Source organism: Megalops cyprinoides, chromosome 7 (genome assembly GCF_013368585.1).
Source record: "Megalops cyprinoides isolate fMegCyp1 chromosome 7, fMegCyp1.pri, whole genome shotgun sequence".
NCBI lineage: Eukaryota > Metazoa > Chordata > Actinopteri > Elopiformes > Megalopidae > Megalops > Megalops cyprinoides.
The window spans coordinates 17815065-17830795 of NC_050589.1; the positions used below are offsets into that span (position 1 = coordinate 17815065).

Genomic DNA, 15731 nt, shown 5'->3' on the forward strand with positions numbered 1-15731 from the left:
ATGGAACACTTCTGGAAATTAGCACAACTGTGTCACTTACCCCAACGCTTCAGACTGCGGCATTTGTTCCGTCTTCAACAATAAGCCGAAAACTATTTAGCAAACTTGCACAGTGGCCAACATGTGGGCTGTGGAAGATGGTGTCAGTAAGTCATTTTCTCACAGCATTAAGGGCAAACAGAACTTGAACTTTTCCATTGTAAATTAACCACTTTATGGAATGCCCAGCAGCATTCAGGACAAAACAAGAAAACTGTATTGTTTCCATTCTAGGTAATCTGATTCAGTGTGCCATTCATAAAAAGTTAATCAAGCATCAAGCAGTGTGGTCACCATTAACATCAAACATGTTTTGAAGTCAGAAACAGGATTTTCTAATCAGACCTGAACTCTCATGGTACTGCAAAGTCAACTATCTAGTGAGTGAAGTAAAGAGACAGACAGGAAAGTGGGTTCAGAACTACTGAGAGCAGACATTTGTTTTGTTGTGGGGGGCAAAATGAGGGACACAACACACTGAAACCATTTAATCCTCGCAGGGCTACAAAGTGGCATCAGGGAATGACCCCGACAGGCAGGAAGGCAGACAGCTCCACTCCACAAGTTAAATTACAGATGCAACTCGAAGCCTGCGTAATGAGGACATCTCAGCCATAAACCGCCAAAATGCCCTTTATTCGAGCACCTTATCCTGGGCCTGGGAAGGCAGGGAATTTGTCACTGCCTGTTTTTTTGTTTTTTTTTTGGGAGAGTGGGTGGGTGGGGGTGGGGTAGACAGGGGGGAGGCTGGCCATCTCTCATCAGAAGCCGTCGTCCCTCCGTTACCCCCATCAGTAAATCGCCCCAAGGACAGCCTCTGATGTCTCTTTGACGACGGCTCGTGTAAACAAACGAGCGGCCAGGGAGACGCACTTGAGCAGGAGGAGGGGTCAGAGAGGCGCTTCAGCCGCCATTGTCAAAAACGCCACGCGTTCTCAGACATGACTGGGCTCTGTGTTTGTTCAATGACACAAAGGTAGACTGGACAGTGTGCAAGCACATAGCAGAGGCACAGAAGGATCTAAATCCCACCCTCCCCTGCCCCACGCAGGCACTGGGGGGGGTCATCTCTACATCAGGATTCAGCCACTTCAAAACCAAGCAGCAGCCAACATCCCAAAGGTCACACACCTGCAGCTCCAGGTGAATTATTGATGCGCTTTCCTGGACTATGATTCTCTCTGTGCACATCCTCAATGAGGGTAGGGGGAAAGGGTCGTGTGCTCTCTCAACAATAGCAAACCATGCTCATCTTATTTTCAGAAATTCTCAAAAAAAAAAAAAGTTTTGGAGATATCAGGAAAGAAAATAAAGTTTCATTAACAGTTATGGAAAATGTAAGTCTGACGGTTGTTGAAGGCTGCGTCAGGCTAATTACAGTTTACAGTCAGTGCACACAGCTGCGTACGGTTTGCATCTAGCAGCACTGCGCAGAATTTGCAGCGCACGGACCCAGCTCAGTGCCTGGTGGAAGAAGCAGCTGCCAGCCACTGTCATCTCTGCTGAGCAAAACAGTTTAACTCTCGGCCTCCTCCCCCATTCCACTGACAACAAAAGCCACATCCCCGGGCCGTGCCGTCTCCCCTCCCCCTCCGGCCAGGCCGTGCAGCACACTGAAGCACAGCACGCCGTGCGACTGTTCGCAGCACGCACTTGCTGCCCGGCTCTCGCACTCGCGCACCGCACATTTCGCCTGGGTAACGCCACGCTGGCCTTCTTCGTCCCTCCCTGGGTGTCCCTGCACGCTCGTGCTTGTGACCCGCCCCATCCCTTCCTTGTCGCTGTGGCCCCCTGGGTCACTCGGCTTTCGGCTCCCAAAGCGGGGGACAGACCGCGGCGAGGAGGCCTGCAGCTTTCTAGAGTCACAGCGTGAGAGCTGTGTGCGGGGCGGGGCGGCACAGGGCTGGAATTTCAGGCTCCTTTGACCGTTAGAGGAACGAAGGCCGAGATTCCCCCCAGATCCAGGGAAACCCCTTCGTCAGTATGCACGCACTCCGTAACCTGGGAATGTGCTGATCAGGGTTCATAAGCTGTGCTGATCATCCACAATACTTTGCCCTGACAAATGGTGATCAACTGAACACCCAGGAGTCCATTCACTGTGGGGAGCTGCTATTCACTCCAGGGCTTTAAACCCATAAAAATGTTTGATTTGGAATAGCATAAGCTTAATGTTTGCAGTTTCCAATGTCCTCTAACATTATATTGGTCATGTGTGCAAAGCAATGCACAAAAAATAGAAAAAAACACTTTACGAACAAGTTCAGGCCAGTTTTACAGTGTTTTTGAGAGGAAAGCTTTGTTTCAGTTCAACAGTAAACTCAACTAATAATCATCTGAATTTAGAAGACAAAGCTCAGAGAGCCACAATACAACTCTCCCTATATTCCTACCACTTGCTGATTATATATTCCTGAATGCCCCACCTGATTTTCCAGACATTGTTTGCACTGAGAAAAGAACTTTTCTAACTTTGCAACATTTGTGCCCTGTTTCAGCTGGGGTTAGAATGCAAATATTTTCCAACTGGTGCACAGAGCTGAAAGTGAAACGTAGCTGCAGGAAGTTTTAAACTCATGAGTGATCGGGTCTCAGGCTCTCAGAGGAGATGTGCGGTGTGGGAGTGGGTCACCTGACCATTTACGAGATGGGACGTGGGGGGACGTGCTAACAAGAACCACTACCTTCCCTTCACACGAACTTCTACACGCACGCACGCACACACGCACGCGCACGCGCACACACACACACACACACACACAGACACGCAGACACATTCTTACAGGGACAGACAGATGAGCAGAGAGAGACAGACACACTGGGAGAGAGAGAGACAGGCGTTTGGGGCCGAGCAAGAAACAGACATCTAGACGGAGACCAACACGCGTTCAGGCAGATGGACAAACATGGGCAGAGGTCACCGAATCTTCCTCAGAGTTTTTACTCTCAGACTCATCAACTACCGCTGCTCTTCCGCCCCAGAGCCTCTGTGCTAACACTTATCACATACATCACCTGCTCAACAACCCACCGCCGCACAAAGGCCAGCCCAGCTTCTACTTTTAATCCTCAAAGTGGGTGCCGTAAATTGAAAAACAGGCACAAACACAGGCCAATATGAATGATTTTTAACACATGAGGTTTCGCGAGGGTTTTCGCGAGATGTGAAAACAATAGTTTACATCTTTAATCATTGCAATGTATATCTAGGACAAGTGGGATATACAATAAATACAATTTTCTGAATGTATAACTAAACTGGAATAGATTTAGAGGCAGATATAAACACAAAACTACATGTCCTTGATGAGAGAGTTAGCTTTTAAAATTGAGACTCTGCCAAGCTAGTGAACAGGTAAGACCAGTGGACCTCAAAGCATGCATTCCTCACCTCCCGAGACAATTCAAAGTTACGGTTGGGAGACACACTGCAGAGGCTGGATTTACTTTCAAAGAGCAGTATAGTTTTAAGTTCACCCTCGGCTGTCGCACAGAAAAGCCCTTTCTTTGGGCACATAGGCAAACAGCCTGGCCAAAGCAAGCACACAGGCACATAAAACACTGCCTGGAGCGATGGGACACCGAGCTCCAATGCTGAAACACACCGATCGGTGCAGTCTGGAAACATGGGCTCCCGTTCACATCAGAACAGCTGTTGCAGGGGGGGACGTGGAGGTGACAGGACCCAGCAGAGTCCGAGGCAACAGTCCCTGGAGCAATTTTAAGGCTGCCGCAGCCAACCGCAGCCAATGAAAAGAGAAGGAGGGAAGGTACGCGCCTCCCCCCAAATGTGTGTGTGTGTGTGTGTGGCGGGGGGGGGGGGGCTCTCCTCCAAACTCGGTGTCACTTGAGACATTCGCCGAGGGGCGGGGCAGCAGGGCAAAATAAAACAAGGTGGTCACGTAACGGCTGCGAGGTTCAGACAGAGTTGAAGCGCTCGCTTGCACTGCATGAAGAAGCATCTGGTAACGTTTAGCACCGCTCCAATCCTTTAAAAAAAAAAAAAAAAAAGAGAAAAAGAGAGGGGGCTCCTAAATAATCCACACACACACATAAACGGGCCTCGGCCTTTTACAATGGAAAAGGGAATAAAAGCGGCACCCCTCTCCCACGGACTCATTCAGGTGGACCCGTTTAACAAGCGCTTTTAAACTGGGAGTCGAGGAGCCTGGGTAAAGCAGGGGGCCCCCGGGCGCCCGCGGCCGCTGAGATGATTCTCTTGCAAAACACGTCAATAGTGTTTCAGTCATTAACTCGCCAGTAAACCTGCTGCTTTCGAATGCGGCCTATTCTCCGTCCGAGGGGACGACCGTCTCGGACGGGGGCTAGGGAACCGTGGAGATTCCTCTGCGAACACGCGGTTCACATCGCCCAGACAGCACGCACCAGAAACTTCAGAACAGAAAGAAATCTGAAAATATGCAGGTTTCAGAAACAGAAGGTTGGAGGGTGTGTGTCTGCTGTGGGGAGGGAGATCATTAAGAATCACGAAGACTGAGGGGAATGTTTTCTGCACAGGGCATAACTACACCTTTTCCCCACCTCACAAAGAAACACAGCACAACTGTATGGGTGTATAAAATTGAATCAATAACAGCAATGGTCAAGAGAGACCCCAGGTACATTTCACCATCCTGTCAGAACCTGGCTTTCTTTAACAACCCAACCTCTTGTCAGCTCCTAAGGACAAGGCAACACTCTCAGACGAGCTAAATATTTTATCAGCTGGCATGAAAACCTCCCCCCTGAAGGCCAGGATTTTTCTTTTGTTTGTTTCTTTATTGAGGAAAGGGGGGGGGTTCATATTCTCTGGCCCAAGCGCCGATCAACTGCTTGGGATTTGCCGTTACTTTGAAGTTGCTTTCCTTTTTCCCTCCGTGTGCATCGTGTGCGCACTGTCAAGTGAAGACACAGTTCAGCATTGCTGGATGAACGACCTTGAGCCAGCATGCAGGATTGCGTTGCCGTGGCAACGTCGCTTCACACAACCAGTAACAGCTGGATACTACGCTCTCCCAGAATTTAAGCGGGAGTCGCCACGTTAATAAAAACAACACGCGCACACACAGGCATCCAAGCACACACACACACACACACACAAAAGGCAATGCCGTCTGACCGAAATCGCGCTGGCTAAGCACCCCCTCAGAAATTAACCGTGATTTATTGAGGGCATACCGCAATACTGTTGATACTGGCTCGGAACGCCGAGGCTCTACACTTGCCGCGCTAGTTTGGCGAACCCTGGACCTTGAACTCGGGAGTCTGCTGACTCGCACGCCACGACCGCGCTGCCTTTTTCACGGGCACCTGTCGACGCCCGCTCCATTCCTCTCGCGTCTTTAGGGGGGCGACGCTCATTTACATTCAGTAAATTACACTGGGAGCGCAGGTTGGAGAAAGGTGAGCTGTCACCTAATGACTGTACACCTGCCTGTGGCGGGAACGGGTCGCAAATTAGTTCAAATCAACGGGTCAGGTCTCCCCTTTGACGTCAAGAAATGAATTCACAATACAGCTTGCATGGAAGCCACTTCAGGCATAGCTGGTGTCTGTGGACGTCAACAGTACAACAGCAGAACAGGCGAATGCACTACCCCCCCCCCCCCAACTTCACTAAAAAGTAATAACCATATTTCACATCTCTTCTCCCAGGCAACGGGTTTCTGCATTCCCCTCTCTGTGGACATAACTCCCTTCTGACATACCCAGGGCACTACCAGCAATACTTGCCAGCCATAGTAAATACAAGTGGAAAATTTCACAGGCTGCCTTCCAAAATGAACGTGGCTCCTCTCCGAACCCTTTCCCCTCCCCAAAGCAGCCACCACACCAGACCTTTAAAAATTAAAGTTGCAATCGTCGGCTAAATTCTGCAAGTCACGTTAATTAAAACATACCTGGAAGGGGGGTGGGCCTTTGAAACAGGTGCTAAGCTATGTTCCCCGAATGTATACATCTGCCTGAAGTTCTACCTACTGTGTGGATGTGGTACAGTCCAAAAGGCAGATTCAATACTGCCATATCATCAGGGAAATACAAGGCTCTTACGGCATCAAATAGTGGTATCTGTTTGCTTTACAGTCTGTGTGTACACAGACCAGTTTCATTCACAGTCCCCAAACCATTCCCTGAACTGAACAGCCGTCTTTAACAACCAGGCAGAGGGAAAAAAAAGAGGAGAGGATTTGTATCAAATAAACAGAGGTCTCTAACAAGACCGTGCATTCTATCCCTAATTAGCATGGCTGGTCTCACCAAAACCCGTTTAAGCAGTCTGAATTATTCGACCACACAGAGGTGCACGGCAGCTCTCCTGCCGGGAACATTTAAAACCCGTTTGCCGAGAACAATCACTCACTCTCGCAGTCAAACAAAGTAACAAACGTCCTTTTGAAGTGTTGCAACCCGCTCCTTCTGCGAGTGCCCCCACCCCCCACCCCACCATCAACCAATTGCCACGGCAGAAAATTTCAATTAAGAGACAAGCAGGCTTTCGTTTCAGCTCGAGTCCCGTTCAGTCACCTCTCGGAGTCACTGGCTTTCACCTATGGCAATTCATCTTGTGGCAAACAAACAGCCACCCTTGACCTGTCGCTATGGGAAAAGAATGCAATCCATTCTGGCGTCAATGAGAAAATAAAAGTGTTCTGACAGCGATTGAGACCCCAACAAGATAAACTGCTCATTCTGACACCACAGCAAAGCAACAAGTGAAGCTTCCTCAAACTGATCAAAAAAGCAGGGCCGGAATTATTTAGTACTACTGCAGAGGTGCAAGTTTAATGAGAGATAGAAAATGGACTGGATAGAAAAAAGCACTTGTAAGACAATACCGGGCAGCTGCACGAACACACCTCCCTTAAACATTTAAAGGAATGGCTAACTTTAGTGCACAAGCTGTGGCACAGGGCCTTGCTGCTTCTTTTTTTAATCGTTTCACTGATGGTGCCACAGAGACATGGAGACGACGGAAGTTCCCAAAAGGGACGGAACCAGATGGGGCTTCAACTCAGCTGCGACCGTGTCACTTCTCTAACTGCACCAGGCCCAGCCAAAACACATGACCTGAGGGGGTCTTCGAGAGTGGAGTAAATGCATTACAAAGCACACACTAGCACTGAGGGAGGTCAGCTGCACGTTCAAGCCTCCTGACATCAACAGGATGTCCGTGCTACAGAATCACCACCCTGTTAGCCTTACGTGCCTTCTACACAAATATATAAAACCACCAGAGGAAGAGTCCCGAAGGCCCACTGTTTAATTATACACTGAGTGAAAACAACAGTGTGCCGGGGCGGTCGCCTTCGACTGCCTTTAAGATGCCCAATGGAGGAGGAGAGAGAATAAAGCAGAGAAAAGATTTTCTCCTCTGAAATCAATGAGACTCGCGCGAGATTAATTCATTTTTAATGCACGCTGACACGCTGTGGAGAGGCCCCCCTCTCCCACAAAAACAGAACAACAGGTCGTTCTGTCGCCGCTGGAGCTGGGTGAGATGGGGGGCAGCGAGAGGGAGCCTCCTCGGCTGCTCAACACCCACAGAGAGAGAGAGAGAGAGACAGAGCGAGAGTGAGAAGGCAGCATTCAAACAGATCTCTCCCAGGACCCATCCCCCTTGGGCAGCTCCGCACCTCTGTCCAGAATGGTCGCCCCCGATGACTGCGATGAGGCCCAGCCCCCACATCTGCAGCGCACTCCCACCCCCACCCTGCACCCCCCACCCCCACCCAACCGCTCTGTTCGGCAAACACGATGCATCACTGTCAGCCCAGGTCTTCATTCATTCAACCCCCACGTGTGTGCCCAGGGGCCCAGCACCGGCACAGCCATGATAAGGCACTGCTCCATCTTTATGGAACAAACAAACAAAAAATGGCTTCACGGGGGGGGCAGGCACAGAAACCTGTGCCTCTCTTGGGAAAATATCACTGTCAGATAAGCCCTTTCACTTTAACATTCCAACCTGGGGGTGGCTGCAGTGTTAAACTTAACTTTTGCACCACTTTCAAACCCCACACACATTTGCAAAGCCTGCCTTCACTCACAAGCAAATGTGCTTGCAGAAAAAGCTAGTGCTCTTCCCAGTAGCTGACCTTAAACACAGAATGGTCCATCACAACAATGAAATGGAAGTCTACTGTATGTTCAAAGACAACTGAGGGAGTTAAACGAAACATGTTTAAATACTTCTTAATGTCAGCTGAGATGGTAAAGCGTAGCTTGTTCTTTACTGCCACTATAGTATCTGCATTTCAAATGTCTATCCCAAGTTTCGGTAAATTACAGACGCAATTGCTCTCCTTGTGCTCAAGTTCATACTGATAATCAAAGAAGCTCAGCGGGTGCACCCCAGCCCAAAGACGATGCATGAGGGTAGAGTTCCTTGTTCAGTACAGGTGAAGAGCCTGGAGTGGCTGGGTTTCCTTTACAGAGCTGAATGAAACCTCTTCAGCTTGAATTAGAATCATAAAACTGCAATACAGTCATTACGGTGTCATTAAACAACAGGTGCTGATAGTACTGCAATGGCACTCGTGGCACTTTCATCCAGACTCCACACAGCCTGGTGGCGGGTCCCACTTCATGGCCAACGCTGGAGTCGGACGTTTCCTAAAGCAGGCAGACTGCTGTGTCGCAGCTCAGGGATGTAGCCTGTGAACACTGCTAAACAGGTGAGGGAGGAGACAGGGCGAGAATGTAGCGCTAAAGCTTTTCTGATTCGCCTAGATGCCACTACTCGTTTTAATCCACAGCTTCACCCTGCAACGTCTGCACCAATGCCAGAGCAGCGCTTCCTTCCTGCTACAGACCTCAGTACCCGACTGGCCTCCTCGTTGCAGAAGACACGGCCCAGGTATTACTCTAACCACTTAACACACCACAGTCTCACAACACTGAGACGACATTGTGTGGATTCAGTTCAAACAGAAGCATGAATTCATTCAGGGCTGTGACATATTTCAGTGTCTTTGGACAAGAAAAAAAAACTGAGTACTTCACAGATCAGTGTCTTATTATGTGGCCTGTCCACATCCACCACCAAAGGGTCTGAGGTGAATTTGTTCCCCATACATGACAAAAGGTGAGCTCTGCTGTGTGAGATGAGCAGTGACGCGTGGATGCCAGCAATCGATTCAAATTACAGACGCAAATAATCCTTTAAGAACCACATCTTAGGCTATTACGTGATAAACAGGAGCTGGCTTTAGAGCTACTGCACAATATTAGGGTTCTTAAAAATCGACAGCACATGTATTGTAAAGATGACCTGACACATTACAAGTGGCATTTTGCAGATTTTGATCACTGAGGCTAACAGAGTTTTGATGTGAGGAAATCACACTGTGGGTCACCACCTCAGATTGGGAAGTAATTTCACAGCCATAAGGTCCCACCCACTGATGCCGCCACATAAAAGCTATAAAGCACTTACCAGAAGTCCATGGACAAACATAGTGACCAACTATCTTTTATAAAACATACCTGAACATTTCTTTCCACTTGTCATGCTCCCACTGTTCACACTTACCTGCTAGTTTGTACCTTGCCTGGACAACTACTGAAACCAGGTCAGGCAGTGCTTTTAATATTGTTGACTCTGTATGGTTTTTCGCCTGTGTTGTATTGTACCTCACTTGTAAGTCGCTTTGGATAAACGAATCTGCCAAACGAACAAATGTAATGTAATGTAGCTATTGTTGTTTGTGGACTGACGCTGTAAATGAATAAATTGCCATACCATGGGAATTTTCAGCTTGACCCTCCCTTCTACATTTTACCTTTCCTTTTTCCATGACCTGCTCCTTGCTTTTTCCCACCACAGTAAAGTTAGCTTGACATGTGATATTCACTTGGGCATTCATTTTAAATTTCAATAACTCTTGAGCAGAACCTCTGATAATGTTCAGACTTGCTGGATCTTGACCAGGGAAGAACAAATATTTCACAAGTTTGTTGGGGTTCTACAATAACACCACACTAACAGCTGAGAGAAAATGTCTTTGCTTTTAATTCATTTTCGTACAAAAATTATTGAACTGAATTTCTTCATTGGATCTTGGCAGTCCCTCACTGCTTGTGAAACCTTAAGCCTACACACTTTATTTTTACTACACACACACTTTATGATTTTAGTGTCGATATAACCTTAATTGCCTTTCCAAGTTGGTCACGAGTTGCCCATGACTGTTCATGAAACTCTACACATGCCTGCTGAAATTGTCCTTAGGCCTGACACCAGCTAGTGCTTCGGGTCACAGGAGCATGGATAATTCCTCTTTTGAGCACCTTACAAGCTGTGAGTGATGATCAAACTATTTTGACTCTTTTGCAGATTCCTGTTCAGAGTAATGGACTGCCTAGAGTCAATGAAAAATATTCAATAATAACATACCACCCTCCTCATGCCCCACCTAAAAAAAGTGCCATTTTCTGTCAGCTTAAGTGTTTCCTGAAGAACTGCGGCAAGCTAATGAAACATTTGGCATCCTTCCCTCATCAAGATGCAACAAGTCTGAACATTATCAGCAGCACAGTTTAAGAGTTATTGAAGTTTAAAAAGTAAATATCCGGTGAATATCGAATATCAAGCCTCACCACAATAGAAAACAGCAGCGGCATAAGGCAGATAAAATGCAAAAGAGAGTGCCAAGCCGAAAATACTTACAGAAGATGAGCAATTTATTAAACTGTGACAAGAGCATGCGGATTTATTTAATCCTTCTACAAACAGCTACAGCTGCAGACAATGGACGCATGATAAGTGGAAAAGAATACCCAGGTAGCTGGCTACAATGGTTGGCAACTTGGTGTGCCCCAGGGTGTATTCAACAGCTGCAGCATTTTGGACCACTGAGAGTGCTTTGCACTTGAATGGGCATTTCAATGGGCAGTTCACTCTAAACTGTTTGCTACGTTATGCGACACCGTTTGGTGGTCATTCTCCTTGGGTCTGTCAGTGAGGTAAAATGGGGAAGGTGTCAGGTCCAGCGTCTCTGCCACCTTGGTGATGGCTGCTGCTGACGTGAGGCTAATTAAGCACAAGTTTTGGGTGCTCAAACCTTCAAAAATACAATTCTGGGAGGCAGAGGCTTTACAGATGTTCTGTGCTACACATTTTGCAGCAAGAGAACATTTTAAGTTGTTTGTACTGAACACAACATGTACCTGTAGCTAACCTGTACACCTGGATTACATTTCTAAGTAAGCTGTGTCTATAGTATGGTCAGAAGAGAAATGTGCCTATTGCTGTAACAAGAAGAGTCTGCAACGGTGTGTTCAGTTCAGCACAATTTCCACTTTAAAGCACATTATGAAACAGTTCTGTGAATTAAACGCACCCCCTGGAGTTAATGTTAAGAGCTTCATAACCTCGTAGGGCAGCATCAGTGACCAGTGGGCAGCATTTTAAAATTCTGACACTGTTAGCAAGCCTAGAGATGGTGACATAGAGCAGGATTCACTCATTTCAAAACTTGTGTGGCATGCATGCCCTGGATTCCCCAGTTCTGCAATGGTTATTTTTCACTGACTGCTGGCAGCCCCTCGCTGCTCGTTAAAGCCAAGACAGAAAAGATACTTACATTCCGCAGACCAGTCATAATGTGTATTACGTTAACTAGCAGTACACACACAACCACATTACACCCAGTTTCTGCTGTGGTAAAGTAATGCAACACCATAGAATAGTTTCACACACATTTAAATGCATGTTCAATGCCACATTGTAGCTAGCAAGTACAGTTAGAGTAGTTAGCTAAATTATATATATATTTTGCATTTCCTATTTTACATATAGTTACTTTAAAGTGGTTAATAACCAGTTATCCAAAAGAGATCTACAAGAAATCTATAACAATGATCAATTCTTGATGTACTTGCCATTTACAGTATTTTATCAATGTGCATTAGATGAAGCTAGCAAGGTGCCACTACATTTTTTCAGATGGTGTGTTTCAGTAAAGTGTCTTCTGGCTCATCTATTCTGTGTTCAGAACAGTGTGTGGAAACAAATATGCTTACAGTACAATTCATTTGATTTGCATTATCTGAGATTGCTGGTCAGGTTATTTGTGAACCCAGCCCTCCCCATTATCCAACCTTGACTTGCTTGCATACATGTCTTCTGCTACTATACAGAAATCTGTTAAAAAAAAAAAAAAAAAAAAACTTCTTGATATCCATTCATAGCTCGTATGGTACACCAAAGCACAATTAGCCTTACTTTTAGGACCTGACAAACTACAGTGTGAAAATTTCAGTGTGCAACGTGCAGTTTCCTCCAAGAATTGTGGTAAATTTGTGTCTAGTTAAAAGGGGGTGTTAAGAAAGCTTCATTAGGGATAAATCTGCAATGCTTTACCCTAACAAAGTATGAGCATCAGCAAAGGAAAAAAATAATCATATAGAGTTGGTAAATATGGGGTAACTGACAACAGATGACAAATTCCCCATAATGTTGGTTCGGCTTTATTTGTTCAAGTTTTAGGGGGCATGGAAGTCCAGATACCACATGGGTGGGAGACAGAAGATGAGATGGATTCACATCCCATTGCAGTAAGCCTGAGAACGGAGACACCGTGAGCTAACCAAGAGAGAAGGGAGAAGCACCGTAACAGTGTAGAGTTCTCCACAAGGGAAGACAGGCTTTTTACTCATTAGCCAAAAGAATCCACGAAGCACTAGCGTTTCCATCAGAAAACACTGCAATCACAGTACAATCCGTCACTTGTGGAGTATTTGACTTCTCACCACAGAATATATTTTGGTAAAAAGTGTCACCTAAACCGCGACATCATTCACTGCCTATCCACTGAAGCCCTTCATCAGCTGCTGCATAAACAGACACATAAAGCAATGTTTGTTGACAGTATCAGTGAAAAGGAATACAGTCCTGCAATACTTGTAGGGTATTCGAAAAACAGCAAACGACAGCTCGCCTTCCAGCGCGGAGTTAAACCTTACCGGGAGGTGAGAACTAGCCGAAGTTCTATGTTTTGATTTTCCTCACCTGAAACCTAAATTCCCAGCCATTGCTACGTTGCTACAAGGCACACACATGTTAGCTACCCCGAAAAGCACTGAACCATTGTATGTTTAAACAGTTTTACTAAAGAGAAAACGGTGTAAAAATGAATCTCCATTAGACATGCACAGCAAGCGTATTTCTCCCTTATCAACAGAGCTAGCGCGTGTAGTTTACATCGGCTGACTCAACATGCCAGGATCATGGGTCGGTACTGTTTCCATTATTAACATTACAAGTAATTGCAATTATGCAGACACAACCTAAACCAGGCTGAAAAGGTCGTGGCCTGGTGACTTGTAGCCCTGCTCTACCCAACGTTAAACCAGGCGACTTCAAACATACAACACGCAGACAACGAGCCACCCTCCCATCTTACCAGCTGGCTGCACAGTTAGGTGGCTAGCTGCAATTGTCGCTATGGAGCTGGTAGCTCCAACGACACAATTATAAAGAGAGTTCCTAAAAATAAATATGTAGATAACTAGTTTGGTAAATTTCTTAGGCTATCTAGCGACACCTTTTACGTTACATGTCCTTTAACTACATCGTACTTCAATTAATCAAAAATCGGAAGATCCTCTTGTTAACGTTAGCTGAACTCCAGCTGGTTGAGCTACCTAACGCTACACTCTAGTCTAGCAGATTTACCCGACACTGTTGGAGGTGTTAGCTATCTTGCTAGCCCACAGCGATTTCGATCCGATTTGCTATCTTCCACAAAACAATATTTACAATGCTATCCAATTGGCAATCTAATGAATGAATAACCATTTTCAGTCGAGACGACATAGTCTCAACTATAAAATGAAATGCATTTCCGTCTAATTTTAATATGCTAAAGTTCCCATACAGAACCGTGAAGTATCAAGGTGATAGCTTGCTAGCTCGCCCGGTTTAGTGTAGGAAAAGGGTGTCTCCTCTGAAACTTGCGGATATTCATGCTAGCCAGCTACTCTAACATATTTGCTTGATCATGCAGACTAAATCGCTGTCCAAACTTTGCATTCATAGGACAGACGAAACTATGTCAACGGGGAGGGGGTAACGCTATGAAGAAAGCTGGCTTAGACGATGTGGACAGCCGTCTATCCATTCTAAGCGACTAGCACGATAAGTTCATTTAGCGATCAAGCTAGCAGCCAACCCCTGTGAATTATGCTAGCTAGCGAACTGGATGAAAGCAACATGTCCTAACATACAAGTTTGCAAAAGCAATTTTAGGAAATCAAATCAAATTAGTTTGGCGTTTTGTATGATATGATGCGATTGCTTAATTTAATGAAGTACACTTTTTCTCTTTACGTTAACAATTTCCCTTCATGCAAACTTCACAAAATAAAACAAATAAACCCTAGTGCTGCACAATGGTTATGAAAATTAAACACAACTAATGTAGCCAGCTAATGTGTGAAAAATAACTCTGAGTGGAGTGTTCACACTGAACTCCGTTTTTAAAGACCCATGCAAAGTAGTTGATAAATTCTTCACCTTCAAAATAAACGAGCATGCACCGCACTACAGAATGGGTTGTTACTGGTGTAGCGAGCTAAGACCAAACGAACATCTGTGAAAACGAAGTCTGAATTTTCGTCATACCTAAGCAGAAGCAATAACGTTTTGCGCTAAACCTCGCAGCGTGGAAAGTAAAAATCTATTGAAGAGAACAACGACAAACTTACCAAATTCAATGTATTCCTTTCAGCACACCAGTTTCTTTTTTCCCACTATTAACTCTCCGCCATCTTCAGTCCTGTGTTTGTTTAAATGGGAAACACTCCCTTAGCGCAAGAAGCCAGCTTGTGCCTGAGCGATATGGCTTGTGGGTAACGTAGTTGTTCATCTCGCATGCCATTCATCTACCGTCTTCTAGGCCGCCTCAAAATGGACTACAAGTACATGAATCCCCTCATAAAAAGAAACAGAACTCCGGTGGCGATGGTTAGCAGTAACAATATAAGAGCAAAAATGCTACTGTATGTATTTTTAGCTAACCTGAGAGGCACTCTGGAGGTTACCAAGAATCTGTCTGGCGCAAACGTCTGAAATTCTTAATAATTATATTCGCACACAATTTAGTGCAAATACTTTTGTTAAAGGTAGGGGGTGGGGTTAGGGGGGATTGTGCTAAACTAAACTTTAAAAAAACAGTAGCCAGCTAGTTGTTGTCTGATTCTGTCACCTTTAACTGCTGTGAAATAATTTATGCACTAATATTAGCAGCAGACCCGAGGGATTATTTTGTATTGTTATTTATTCTGAGGCGCGCATATGTATGTATGTATGTATGTATATTGTATATTGTTGTTTGTTTTCTTTCCCCTCAATTTAATTCTCAAATTAAAGTTTTCTGTGCATGTCATGAGTAGTGGTTGCATTACCAGCGAGACATTTCATTACGTGTATTACGACATTGCAAGTAAATTTAAACGTTCAATAAAGTTTTCGATTTTAATACTGTTTTAAATAATGTTTACAATTGTCCACACACTTATACAATCAAAGTCCCATACAAATAAAACAGTGTCAGTCGTAAACAGTATCGGTGGAGAGAGTATTTTTGCAGTCATATGTAAGTTTTATGTGCTGCCAGGGCAGGAGAGAAAAATGGCTTAGGTCTGCTGTTGTGTTTGTCAGTGAATTCTAATTCAAGAACCGATTACTG

General features: G+C 45.5%; 1 protein-coding gene across 3 annotated transcripts in view; it reads right to left on the reverse strand.

Moving 5' to 3' along the window:
• Nucleotides 1-14820, reverse strand: part of LOC118780478 (nuclear receptor coactivator 3-like) — a 58281-nt gene extending 43461 nt beyond the window's left edge. For 2 of the 3 annotated variants that reach the window (XM_036532995.1, XM_036532993.1), the window contains exon 1: nt 14749-14820. The gene's annotated coding sequence lies outside the window, so the exon portion shown is untranslated. The remainder of the gene's footprint in view (nt 1-14748) is intronic. The other variant, XM_036532994.1, reaches the window with a different exon arrangement.
• Nucleotides 14821-15731: the final 911 nt, after the last annotated feature.